Below are 13,279 nucleotides of genomic sequence, written 5' to 3'. Positions count from 1 at the left end.
AGATATGTTATATATAATGTATATTAATAAACTGTTGCATTAATGTTGTCTCTCTTAGATGGTAAGTTCATAAAAAGCAAGGAGAGATATGCTGATATATTTTGTAAATCACCGGCAAATATAGATTAATACTCTGGAAATGATATTATGAGGAATGAGGAAATAGGCTCTGTAAGTACCCATGTTAATAGAGAGGGATTAAAGATTAGGACAGGCAAGAAAAAGAGATTGGTTGAAATTAAGATAGCCTTTCTGGCTTTATTTTGATGATTGTATATATGACATACTTTTTCATCCTTTACTTTTAATCTATCTAGGTTTTTATATTTTAAAATGGGTTCCTGGTAGGCAGCATTTAGTTAGTTCTTGTTATTTTGAAAAATTCTGATGTCTTTACATGGCTGTGTTAGATCATTTACATTTAGTATAATTATTGATATGATTGGATTTAGAAGGACCATTGTATTACTTGTTTTCTGTGTATCCTCTCTGCTATTTGTTCCTGTCTTCTCTTCAGTAATTTGAACCCTAACTTTTTAGTATTTTATTTTCATCTTTCTATTAGCTTTTTGGCTCTATCTCTTTGGGAAAAATTTTTCTGTTGGATGTTCAATGGTGACAGTATACATATCTAAACTTTCATAGTCTACTTACTGTTTATATTATACAACTTAAATGTAGAAACCTTATCACCATATAGGTTCCTTTATTCTCTCCCATTCACCTTTATGTTTTACTTGTGATATGTATTATATCTACTTATATTGAAAATTTATCAAACAGTGGCATAATTCCTGCTTCCAACAATTATACATATTTTCAAAACCTTGGGGAAAATAAACTTTTATTTACCCCGATAGTTACCATTTCTGTAAATGTTCTTTAATTGGTGAAAATACAAGTTTCTTTCTGGTATCATTTCCCTTCAGCCTGATGCACTTCCTTTATCATTTCTTTTAGAGCAGGTCTGCTAAAAATGATTCTCTTAGTTTTCCTTTGTCTAAAAGTGGCATTATTTAGCTTTCTTTCCTGAAAGATGTTATCAATGGATATACATTTCTAGGTTAGTAATTTTTTTTTTCTTTTAGCACTTGAAGATGTTTTTCCATTGTCTTCTGGCCTCTCTCATTTCTGATGAGAAATCTTCAGTCATTAAAATTATTATTCTCCTGTTTACAATGTGTAATTCTTTTCTATCTGCTGGAAATACTTTTATTTTTAACTTTGCTTTTAAGCAGTTGATTATGATGTGTCTAAGAGTGATTACTTTTTTTTAGCTTATTCTATTTTAAGTTTATGAAACTCTTGCATTTATAAATTTATATCTTTTAATAATTGGGAAGTTTTTGGCCATTATTGCTTCAAATAGTTTCTCTACCAGTCTTTTTCTCCTCTTATTCTAGAACAACATTGACATAAATACTAGAAACTAGCTTTTTTATTGATTTTAGAGGAGAGAGGAATGGGGATGAGGAGGGAGGCAGGGTATGGGGATGGAGAAGGGAAGAGAGAGAGAGAGAGAGAGAGAGAGAGAGAGAGAGAGAGAGAGAGACTTGTTCCACTTATTTATGCATTCATTGGCTGATTCTTGTATGCGCCCTGACCAGGATTGAAACCACAACCTTGGCGTATTGGGACGACACTCTAACCAACCGAGCTACCTGGCCAGGGCTCTGCTTATTTTTTCTGAGAATCTTTTATCAGATTAGATAATTTACTGACTCTTCTAGCTCACTTTTTTGAAACTGTCATCTCTATTTTTCTATTGAGCCAGCCAGTTATAATTTCCACTGGTTATTTTTCTAGTTTCTATTTCTCTGCTTAGAATTTCTGTCTTTCCATTCATTCTATATTCTCATGGAGGATATTATAATGCATATCATCTGGGTTATCTCAGGGTTAGAATCTGATTTTTTTTCTCTTGAGAACTGGTCATATTTTCCTAGTTCTTTGTATATTCAATTCTATTGGGTTGTGTTCTGGGTATTATTTATGTTATGCTATGTAGGTTGGGGTTGTACAATGTTGTTTTTTGTTTTTGCTGTCGGAGTCACACTGCATTTCTCTCTCACCTTCTGTGGGTGCTGGTTCTGATCTCAGATCAGTGTTCAAAGCCTTTGTTCTGCTACTTGGGGTCTGCCCCATGCTGGTGCCTCTCGAGGGTTAGTCAGACTTGGGTGCTCTGTTCAGTCCTTTCAGTTCTCAAAGCTCTTTGATATGTACTTCGAGTCTGTCCCATGAACGCACAGCTCAGAATGGGGCTGGGCATTGTCCAGTTTCTGTATAGAATTAGGGGATTCCCTTCTCCGTCTGCTTTCTCTTCATGATTCCCCCCATACTCTGGTCTACAAGGGCCCTTTTTCAGGTTTGTCCAGAAGGACAGGGTGTCATTTGGAGATTGAGCTATTCATGCTGCTGCACCACTGCTCTGTTACTGTCGGTGGAACTCTTTGCTGGGGTCCTGCCGCAGGACAAAGCTGCCAGAATAAAATAAATTAAAATTTAAAACTAGGTCCCTTTTGACTCTGCTTTACAATTCACCTTTTTAGTTCCCTTTTCAGAGTCCTCGGGTTGCTGCTTTTTGTGTTGTGTCCAGAGATTTTAGTTGTGAAAAGTAAGAGCGGCTGCAGTGTGCTCACTCCATCCCAGAGAGCTAGAGCTCCCTGCTTTTTCTTTGTTTCTACTTCACAAAGGATCTTGCACCTCAAAGGGGAGGATGCATGATGACAGTGAACAGGATGTCACTATATTTCCCACAGAGCTACAAAGAAGATCCATATTTTGCTAATAAAGGACACCAGGATGACTTAAAGCAGTAATTTCCTTCCTTTCACTGTTGTGTAAGATGCAGTTGTGTTAATAATACTTGGTAGAGGCAGGTCACATTTTCTGGGAAGGAAAACTAAACTGCAGAAGGAATTGGGAGGTATAGAAGCAAACAGTGCTCAAGAGGTGAGGGAAGAGGCTTCTAGTCTGAGGGTAGTTGCTTATCACACTGAGGTGGGAGTCTGTGTCTTGACACCAGCTAATTGCCACTATCACCTTCTCTGAAAGAAAATATGGTTAATATCTGTAGCAAAGAAGACTAGAGTAGGAAAAGAAACTTAGGTCAAAAGTATTTAAAATTAAGGCATGATTCTGCCTTCCTTGAAATAGGACTTTAAGGCCATGTTTGGCTGCGTTTCAACAAGAAGAGGGTCTTTTAGTCTTTACTTTGGATTTATTCATCTTCGAATGACAATTTTGGCCTTTTAATATTTGACTTTAGGATGTGGCAAAAGCAACTCCTGTAATCCATCCTATCACTTATAGTAGCACATTTCTTTTACTCTACTTGGTAAATGCTTATTGTAAATATTTTAAACATATAAGAAAGTTTACAGAGTAAAAAAGTGAAAACTGACCCTTTAGGGGTAACTATCCTTAATAGTGTTTCAGGAATTTTCTAGTTTCTCTTATTGGGAGGGGGACACAGTTGAAATTATTCTATATTTAAAAACTTTTGTCCTGTCATTTAAGATAACTTTACAACCTAAAAGAACTTTCACCATTCTACCCATCATTTAAAAACTTTTCCTAAAGGCAATTTTGTTTAAATTGTTAAAAATCAAGTATAGGAAACTAAGGGAGGATGTATAGTGAAGGTTAAAATTTCCTCTTATCCATCTTCTCATTTTCACTCCCTAGGGAGCCATTGGTAATATTACTCCTTTTTGTGTATTTCCAGAAATGTTTTATGTCTAAAGATAGATATATTATAGGGAGCTTATACTTTATCAGTTTTTATGCTCTTTTTCCCCCTGAATATGTAACTATTGCTAGAACATAAATATCCATTTGTTTAAAGTTTTTGTAAACATAATTCTTAATGACTACAAAATGTCTGTTCTCTTGAAATTGTGTGTTTTGGTTGCATTCCATTTTCCTTACAACACTGCCGGGAGCCGGTCCATGCTTGCTGTTTCAAGGGACCTGGCATATATGGCATACTGTTCTTAATATGTTTGCTCACCTTCTTGGCACTATGTGTTTTAACCAAGGTCTCTGAGAAAGGTTGTTTTCCCCAGGTAGGGATTTTCCCCTGAAGTTAGGGAGGGAATAAAACCCCTCAACTAAGTGCCAGGTGGGTAATTAATCCCTTTAACTACGAACAATCATGCTTAAACTACATAATCTTTTCTCCCTGGAATGGAGATAAGAAACGCCCTAACCTTTGTAATAGAGATTGATAGGATTGAATCAACTGGTATAAATACAGTTGTAACAAGACAGAAACACTCAGAACTCAGAACACAGAACTCATGAGACAGAACTCAGAACAAGACAGCAAGAGACAGAACTCAGACAGGGCTTGGAAGACAGGACCAAGAGAGACAGAGCCTAGGCACAGAACCTACACAGAACGTTCTCTAGAGACAGAAGAACTTCGCTGGAGAGAGCATGCCGGAGGATCCTGGACAGGGACTGGCCTCAGAGCCTAGAGACAGAGCCTAGCGGGAGAACATGGCAAGGGATCCTGGACTGAACCTGACTACAGAGATTGGCAGGAGAACCTGACTGGAACCTGGACACTGAACCTGACTGGAGAACCTGGAACGAACCTGGCTGGAGACCCTGACAAGAGAACCTGGCTATGATGATCACCTGAACACTGCCTCCATGTCCTTCCTTCTTCGCCGACTCCGTCTACACCTTTGGGAACCCCTGGACCCGCTGGGGCTGAACCCCGGCATATGGCGCCCGAACAGGGACCCCTAGGTAAGCGCCCCACACTCGGGACGGATCGGACTCCACCATAGGAATAGGGTGGATAGTCTTCGCCGACTCCGTCCACACCTTTGGGAACCCATGGAACAGGATTCCCCTAGGTAAGCCGCCCCATTGAGAACCTCCACACTCGGGACGGATCAGACTCCACCGTAGGAAGAGGGTGGATAGTCTTCGCCGACTCCGTCCACACCTTTGGGAACACCTGGAAAAGGATTCCCCTAGGTAAGCCCCCCCCCCCCCATTGAGAACCCCCACACTCGGGACGGATAGGACTCCACCAGGGTGCTACAGACCCCCCTATAGAGGATAAGTAGGGTAAGAAGGTGGATAGTACAGAACTTAGATTGAGAAGATGTGCCATACTGAGTCCAAAGAAAGAAGACTCTGTATTGATTCTTAGATTGAGAAGATGTGCCATACTGAGTCCAAAGAAAGAAGACTCTGTATTGATCTTTAGATTAAGAAGATGTGCCATACTGAGTCTAAAGAAAAAAGACTCCGTATTGATCTTTTAACATATATGCTTGTTAGCAGAGGAATTAAGGTTACTCCCAGTCAGACAGAACATTTTATACAAGAAATACGTCCATGCTTTTCTGAGGAAGGAAAGGTGCCGGAAAGGTAAATGTAGAGGCATGGGAGAAGGTAGGCCCAAGGAGCCTTATCCTTAACCCCACTGCAGCCTTTCCACCCCGGGAAAGTGCAGGATTGGCAAGCTCTCCCTGGGGTGATAGATCAGGACTCAGGTAATAGCAGAAAGTGCCAATCCTACTCTTAAAATGGATACAAGAGAGCGTTTGAGGTTTTTCTTTTTAATGCCTGCTTTTAAAAAATAAAAAAGGGGGAATTTGCCGGGAGCCGGTCCATGCTTGCTGTTTCAAGGGACCTGGCATATATGGCATACTGTTCTTAATATGTTTGCTCACCTTCTTGGCACTATGTGTTTTAACCAAGGTCTCTGAGAAAGGTTGTTTTCCCCAGGTAGGGATTTTCCCCTGAAGTTAGGGAGGGAATAAAACCCCTCAACTAAGTGCCAGGTGGGTAATTAATCCCTTTAACTACGAACAATCATGCTTAAACTACATAATCTTTTCTCCCTGGAATGGAGATAAGAAACGCCCTAACCTTTGTAATAGAGATTGATAGGATTGAATCAACTGGTATAAATACAGTTGTAACAAGACAGAAACACTCAGAACTCAGAACACAGAACTCATGAGACAGAACTCAGAACAAGACAGCAAGAGACAGAACTCAGACAGGGCTTGGAAGACAGGACCAAGAGAGACAGAGCCTAGGCACAGAACCTACACAGAACGTTCTCTAGAGACAGAAGAACTTCGCTGGAGAGAGCATGCCGGAGGATCCTGGACAGGGACTGGCCTCAGAGCCTAGAGACAGAGCCTAGCGGGAGAACATGGCAAGGGATCCTGGACTGAACCTGACTACAGAGATTGGCAGGAGAACCTGACTGGAACCTGGACACTGAACCTGACTGGAGAGCCTGGACAGAACCTGGCTGGAGAACCTAGCGAGGGAACATGGCTACAGAACCTCGCTGGAGATCCGAAGCAGAGCCTCTCTGGAGATCAAGACCAGAACTCGGCTGGAGATCCTGGCTAGGCTGCTGATCAACTGAACGCTGTCTCCGTGTCATTCCTTCTTCGCCGACTCCGTCCACACCTTTGGGGACCCCTGGACCCGCTGGGGTTGGACCCCGGCACAACACTTTTAAAATGAGGGAAAGTTGTTTTTAAGTCAGTCCCAACAGGCTCTCAGATCTGTCTTATCTGAAACATCTGAGCTCTTCTAGCTATTATTTAAATAAGTTAGCTTGTCAAAAAACCTATCCTGGTCCTTAGAATGAAGTCATTAGATATGTTTATTCTTCTGCCTCCATTTCTTTAACCAACTCCTCAGCTACCAGGACAGGGCTGCTGCAGACCAACAATGATAGGAATCAGTTTTAGTAAACGCCATTAACTAGTATGCATCACAGTCTTACTTATGGTGAGCAGAGTCCTTTGTATTAAATGACCATTGTCAAAGCGATAACATGTCTCCTGCATTTGACAAGACACTCATGATAAATTCTTCAACCACTCATAGTGTCATGTACAGAGGGAATTAAAGTGATGTAATGCAAAAGGATTACAACACGTGGGAAGAATCTAGAAGAAAGTAAAGTAGTTTGTTATTAGAAACCAGACAGATGTCAGGAATGCTCAGACTAGGGATGAATGCTGCCCCTGGCCTTCACCTCCCCTCTGAGCCAGAACTGCCTCATCTCCACAATGATCGCATATCTTACTGGTTATTTATCAGGGTTTTGTGAGGCGTCAGTGACAGCTCAGGGAATATGTCCAGCATCCTTTATCCCTCTATGTTGTTGTGATATCGCATCACTTCTCCACTGTAGTATTTGGGCCTGTAAGTAAATTGTTTTCTATTGTCTGCTTTTTACCTATCCCTCCTGGCTAGAAGGTGAACTCCCCAGAGGGCGGAGAGAGACAGGTCAGTCTTGTGTCCCAGTAGATGCCTGATGATTCTCTTTGTTCCTTTTATAAAGCTCAGTGGTTAAGAGCCTGAACTCTGGCCTCAGACAGCCTCAGCTCCCCTATTAATTAGTTCTTTGACTCAGGGCTAACTGCTTACCTCCTCTGTGCTTGTTTCCTCACCTGTAAAATGAGGGGGGAAATGGTGCTTATCTCTTTGGGTTGTTAGAAGGATTAGATAAGTTAATGCTTAAATTAGAACATGTGTCTGATGTTATAAATGCGTGTTAAACAAAATAAGTAACAGTTGCTCAGTATCTGTTAAGTGGAAGGATGGGCAGTCTTTCCAACCATCTCGAGTGAGCTGGTGGAAGATGCACTTGCAGCTGCTGCTTCCCTGGAATGTTGTCATCCTTCGCTTCCATTCAGTCACCGCTGAACCTCATTTGGAACAAGCTAACCAAGAAACATACTTATTATAGTTTGAGTCTCAGGTTTCTGAATTTTATTTAGTCAAAGCCAATTCTATTATTTTATTGATAGAACAGGAAACTGAATATGAAGATCTTGTTATTTGTATAGCATTTAGTTATATCATGCTTTTATCTTGTTTCTAGTAGCAGCCCTAGATTTCAGAGGAATCCAGCATGATCAGAAAACATACATTTCACAAAGGAATTTTCTAGATTAGCTTGAGGTCTTCACTGAAGCCATTACTAAAAGGAAAACTTAATTTTCAGTTTCATGGCTACTAAATGGAGTTTGATGGCCCAATCTAACTTTTTTTCTGACAATTTGCAACCATTATTAACATTATTAATGTGTTAAATAGTAACGTTTTAAACTATTAGGTGTTTTTTTTTTCCTGTACTAAGAATGTGTGTGTGTGTGTGTGTGTGTGTGTGTGTGTGTGTGTGTGTGTGTGTGTGTTGACCTTATTATTGCTCTTTGTAGTTTCCTTATTGCCTCTCCGGTTGAGAGCTGTTAACTTGTGCCAGCAATGCACCTGCCTCTTCTACCCAATCTGTCATTTTTAATCCGGTATAGATAGAGAAATCAGGCCTGGATGCTTCATCATTGCGTCTAAAGTGTAAGCCAACTTCTGTGAATCACAGGTTGAAGGGCTCATGGGAAGCCTGGGAAAGCTCCCTGTGGAGAGAGCCGGTTAGAACACTTCTCTAGAGGAAGTAAAGTATGCTGGGCAGAGAGGATATTCTAGGTCTGAAGGTGGGGACTGAGTAGGATGTTAGAAACACCTTGGTCTAGTTGTAGTTGAAGTCACTGACTTGGATTTAAAAATTCAACAAATACTGACTGAGCCACTTTTTTGTGCCATAAGGCAGTTAGTAAACTGTGAACAAAGAAAATGTTTCAGGTGCTGATAAGTACCATAAAAATAAATGAATAAGGAAGTAAAGAATGAAAGAAGGAGAGGAGGAAAGAAAATAAGGAAAGATAGGTACATAAACACATACTGAGAGGAATGGGAGTGCTGCAGGTGAGCTTTTATGTAGGTCATCAGAGAAGAACTCTCTAACAAGATGACTTTTGAGCAGAGACCTGAAGGAGGTGGGGAGCTAAAACAAGTGCAGTGTCCCTAAGGCAGTACCTGCAAGCGATGATCCATGCATAGGAGGGGGTCAGGCTAGCTGCCCCCAGGTGACCTCTGTGGGGAGCAGGGGTGTGTGTGGTTGTGGGGCTGACCATGTTGGGCCTTGGAGATCCCAGGGGGGCCATTGGCTTTTGCTTTGAGGCACATGGGACGCCATCACTAGGTTTTGAGCAGGGGTGACAGGATTGGCTGTCGTAATGGAGCTTGATGCAGCGAAACCCATTAGGAGATGTGGGTGAAATCCAGAGGCGAGAGGATGGTGGCTTTGAAAGGCCAGGATGCATGGGTAAGGGAGAAGGTCAGTGAGGAAGGCCCTTGTGAACAACGATGGAAAACTGCAACTGATTTTAAACGGAAGGCTGCTCCTGCCATGAGCCTGCAGACTTCCCAGTAAGCTATCCTTACTTCCCTGGCCGCAGAGACCTCAAAATAAAAAAACACTTCATTTTTACTTGTTGACTTCAGTTTTGTAAACATCACAATTCTGAGAATAGCCACATTGCTGAAAGATTTTCCAGCATTTAAAACCTGTTTCTAAGGTGATTAATAACCTCCTTGTCAAATTTAGTGGCATTTCCCCTTTCTAATCCCCTCCAGCTTTCCTCTTCAGAACGCCTCCTCGGGCTGCCATGATTCTGCGCTTTTCATGCCACCCGAATGCTGTTTTCATTCTTTCTTTTCTTCCGGACCCTTGGTGGTGTGTGTGTCCACCAGCCATGCCCTTGCACCGCTGTTCTTCCTTTTTGTAGTACATGCTGCCTTGGTGCATTCATTCTTTCTTTAGTTTCAACTATCCCTGGGCAGGGGTCACAGATCCTCACCCCCAGTTCTGACATGTCAGCTCCATGCTGGGTATATTTTCTTAAAACCAGCTTCCTGTCCCCATTTCTCTCATGTGTGCTTCCATTCTTCTTGGCTCAAAATAGAGCCCGTCCTGACACCTTGTTCTGCTCCATTGCTGTTCCAATCTGTTTTCAGATCTTACAGATCCTTTTTTGGAGTGTCTTTCAGGTTTATACTTTCTTCCCTCGTAATAGAAATGCCACAGCGCCAGCCTTACTGTCTGATTCTTGATTCTGGCCACAGCCTCTGAGTGGTGAATTTGGCCTCCAGTGCCCTCCGCACTCGTCCTCAGGCACAGCAGTGACAGTTTATTCAGCAAGTATTCACTGAGTGCTCCCCATGTGCCCAGCACTGCTGTGGGCTCTGGGGCTGTAAAACAGGCAACAGCCTTGCCCTCAGCAGCTTACGTTCCAGGAGTGGGAGCAGACAGCGAACTAAGCAGAGGAATACGTATGTTTGGTGGTGTTGGTGCTAAGAGGAGGGGAAAAGGCCGGGGAGAGGGTAAGGGATGCCAGATTGGGATGAGGCTTGCAGTTTCAAATGAGGTAGGGATAACAAGAGAAAGTGACTTTTTAAAATGTATTTCTTCTTATTGAGATAAAATGTGTTCAACATCAAATTTCACCCTTTCAACCATTTTTGAGTGTATGATTCAGTGGCATCGAGTACATTCACTTTGTTGTGCAATTATCACCACAATCCGTCTCCAGAACTTTCTCATCATCCCAAACCGTAACTCTGTCCCATTAAACAACTCTCCATTCAGTCCTCCTCTCCAGCCCCTGGTAACCACAGTTCTACTTTCTTCCATATAAAATGGACTATTTTGAATTCCTCATCTAGGTGGAATCATACAATATTTGCTCCTCTGTGCCTGGCTTATTTCACTTAGCATTAGTTTTTAGCGTTCATCCGTGCTGTAGTGTGTGCCACAATTTCATTTCGTTTAAAGGCTAAATAATATTCCATTGTATGGCACACGCCACATTGTGTTTATCCATTTCTCTGTGGATGGACATTTAGATTTCCTCCTTTGGGCTCTTGTGACTAATGCTGCTGTGAACATGGGTGTACAGTTCTCTCTTTCAGACCCTGCTTTCCGTTCTTTTGGGCATGTAATTAGAGGTGAACTTGCTGGATCATGTGGCAATTGTATATTTAAATTTTTGAGGAACTGCCACATTATCTTTCACAGTGGCTGTGCTCTGTTACATTACCAAGAAGATGACTTCTGAGTGAAGACCTAAAGGAAGTGAGGGAGTGAGCCAGGAGACTATCTGAGGGAGAACGTCTTGAGTGGAGGGAACTCCCTGTGCAAGGGCCCTAAGGTGGGAGCACAGCTGCCACGTGGGGTAAGGAGGCCAGTGTAACTGAATGGCGGGAAGGTGAAAGAAGTAGAAAGTGAGGCCAGAAGGGAACAGGTGTCCAAATTATATAGGCCGCTGCAAGGACTTTGATGTTACTCTCAGTGATGTGGAGAGCCCGCATATATTACATTATATTGATCTTTCTTAAATCCTACTATTGTCAGGTCAGGCCCCATCCTAAAAATCGATAGGTTGATTCTATATTTGTTGGTGAGCATGTTATGGTAGTTTATAGGTCATAAAATTAAGTAACAAATCACCCGTGTTTCATTAGAGTATCCAATTAACATTTTAAAAGCTGGAATCTAAAGGGCTTTCTATTTTCTGTACAATATTTTTTTAATTAGCTTGCCATCATGGAAACGAAAGCATGCCAATTAAGCACTTATCCAATTATCAGAGCTTCAGAGAAAAGCAGTGGATCAGAAGTTCTTCATTTTAATTTTATGGGTTACTTTGAGAAAAATTAACAACGATTTGCAAAGTTTTAAAGCATTTAAGACACGTGCCTTCATTTAAAAGTCTCACATCAGCCACTGCAGGAACTGAATTCTACTCAGTGTGAGGCATTTGCTAGCTCATGTCAGTCCACGCTTTCTAGCTATGCATCCAGGACTAACTATAGACCCTAGGTATATGCCATTACTTTGTGTTACATCATATGGCCGGTGAATGATTCAGTGGGTTGTTGGTCTGAGCAAGCCCTTCTGTATCAACATAATTAGGTCATCTTTTTTCATAAAAGAAATAGAATATCACAGACAAAATTCACTTGGTCCTTCATCTCCAGTCTCATTCCCCTGTCTCATTCCATAGTCAGCCAACATCATAAACTTAGTGCCTCTCTTTCTAGTCTGTTACTTATACTTTTGCACAGTTAGGTACACAGCCATTAATTAAACACAGCATTATTTTATTAATATTTTAAACATTTACCTAAGTGTTGTTAAATTTATCTCCAGAGAAACAGAACCAATAGAAGGTGTAGGAAGGTAGGTAGGTAGATTTATTATAAGGAATTGGCTCACGTGATTATGGAGGCTGAGAAGTCCAAAGATCTGTAGCTGGCAAGCTGGAGACCCAGAAGCCATGATGGTGTAAGTTCCAGTCTGACTTTGAGTCCAAAGGTAGAAGATCGATGCCCCAGCTTAACAACACACAGATGGAGAAAATGTACAGTAGTGACATAGTTTTCATTGTAAGACCTGCTTTTCTGAGGCACCCTTTGATGTAGATCTAAGTTACTTGTTTTAATTGCTATACAAGCTTTGCACAGTGGCAGTGTCATAGCCAATGAGTTTTATCCAAGGCACGATTATTGCTAATTGAAAATTTGACTTCTGTACAGTAATTCTGTTTTGTGAACATAGTGTTATATGTATATATTTACTTATTGAGGAGTGAATGTGTTTGAACATGTGGTAGAGGCTCTATAAGGAATAGCCTGCTTTGGCAAGTTGCTGTTGGCCGCACATTATTTACAGGGTTCCTGCCAACTGAGTGAGACACATCAGGATGTTAGAGATAGGGAGCTATTATTCCAGTCATTTCAGGTCTAATTGCTGCTTTTGAAAAGCTCTGAACCCAACTGATGAGTCAGATTCACCGGATTCATGGAAGAGCCTTCATAGGGACTCTAGGATCATTTGCTCCCAATTTTGCTGCTTCTGATGCTATTAACAACTGACTTTTTAAAAACTTGGTTCCAACTCCTCAAAAAAAGAGGGTCTGACTGGTAGGCCCAAAGTATAGTAACCTTCATAAGGAGTAAAGCATTTGTTTCATGTAAAGCAGATTTGAGCCAATTAGAATGTAAAGGTTCCCTATTGTCAAGTTTCATTTCCATATTGACATCCTACTCTTCTATCTTATAATAATACTAGGGGCCCGGTGCACGAAATTCGTGCACTGGGTGTGTGTGTGTGGGGGGAGTGTCCCTCAGCCCAGCCTGCCCCCTCTCACATACTGGGAGCCCTCAGGCGTTGACCCCCATCACCCTCCAATCGCAGGATCGGCCCCTTGCCCAGGCCTGACGCCTCTGACAGAGGCGTCAGGCCTGGGCAGGGGACCCTCATTTCCCCCCATCACTGGTTCTGCCCCCAGCCCCCTCCGATTGCTGGCTCTGCCCCTTGCCCAGGCCTGATGCCTCGGCCAGAGGCGTAGACCCCCATCACCCTCTGATCACCTGATCG

General features: G+C 41.9%; 1 protein-coding gene and 1 non-coding gene across 3 annotated transcripts in view; both read left to right on the top strand.

Moving 5' to 3' along the window:
• Positions 1-13,279, top strand: part of CERS6 (ceramide synthase 6) — a 269,444-nt gene that overhangs the window by 28,843 nt on the left and 227,322 nt on the right. The gene's annotated exons all lie outside the window — the stretch shown is intronic.
• On the top strand, positions 12,352-12,490 carry LOC132239021 (U4 spliceosomal RNA). Its single transcript, XR_009453960.1, has one exon. It is a non-coding gene; the product is annotated as a U4 spliceosomal RNA (small nuclear RNA).

This window comes from Myotis daubentonii, chromosome 7, assembly GCF_963259705.1.
Source record: "Myotis daubentonii chromosome 7, mMyoDau2.1, whole genome shotgun sequence".
Classification (NCBI taxonomy): Eukaryota; Metazoa; Chordata; class Mammalia; order Chiroptera; family Vespertilionidae; genus Myotis; species Myotis daubentonii.
Note: the sequence above shows the minus strand (reverse complement) of the source record. Positions and strands in the feature narration are given on the sequence as shown.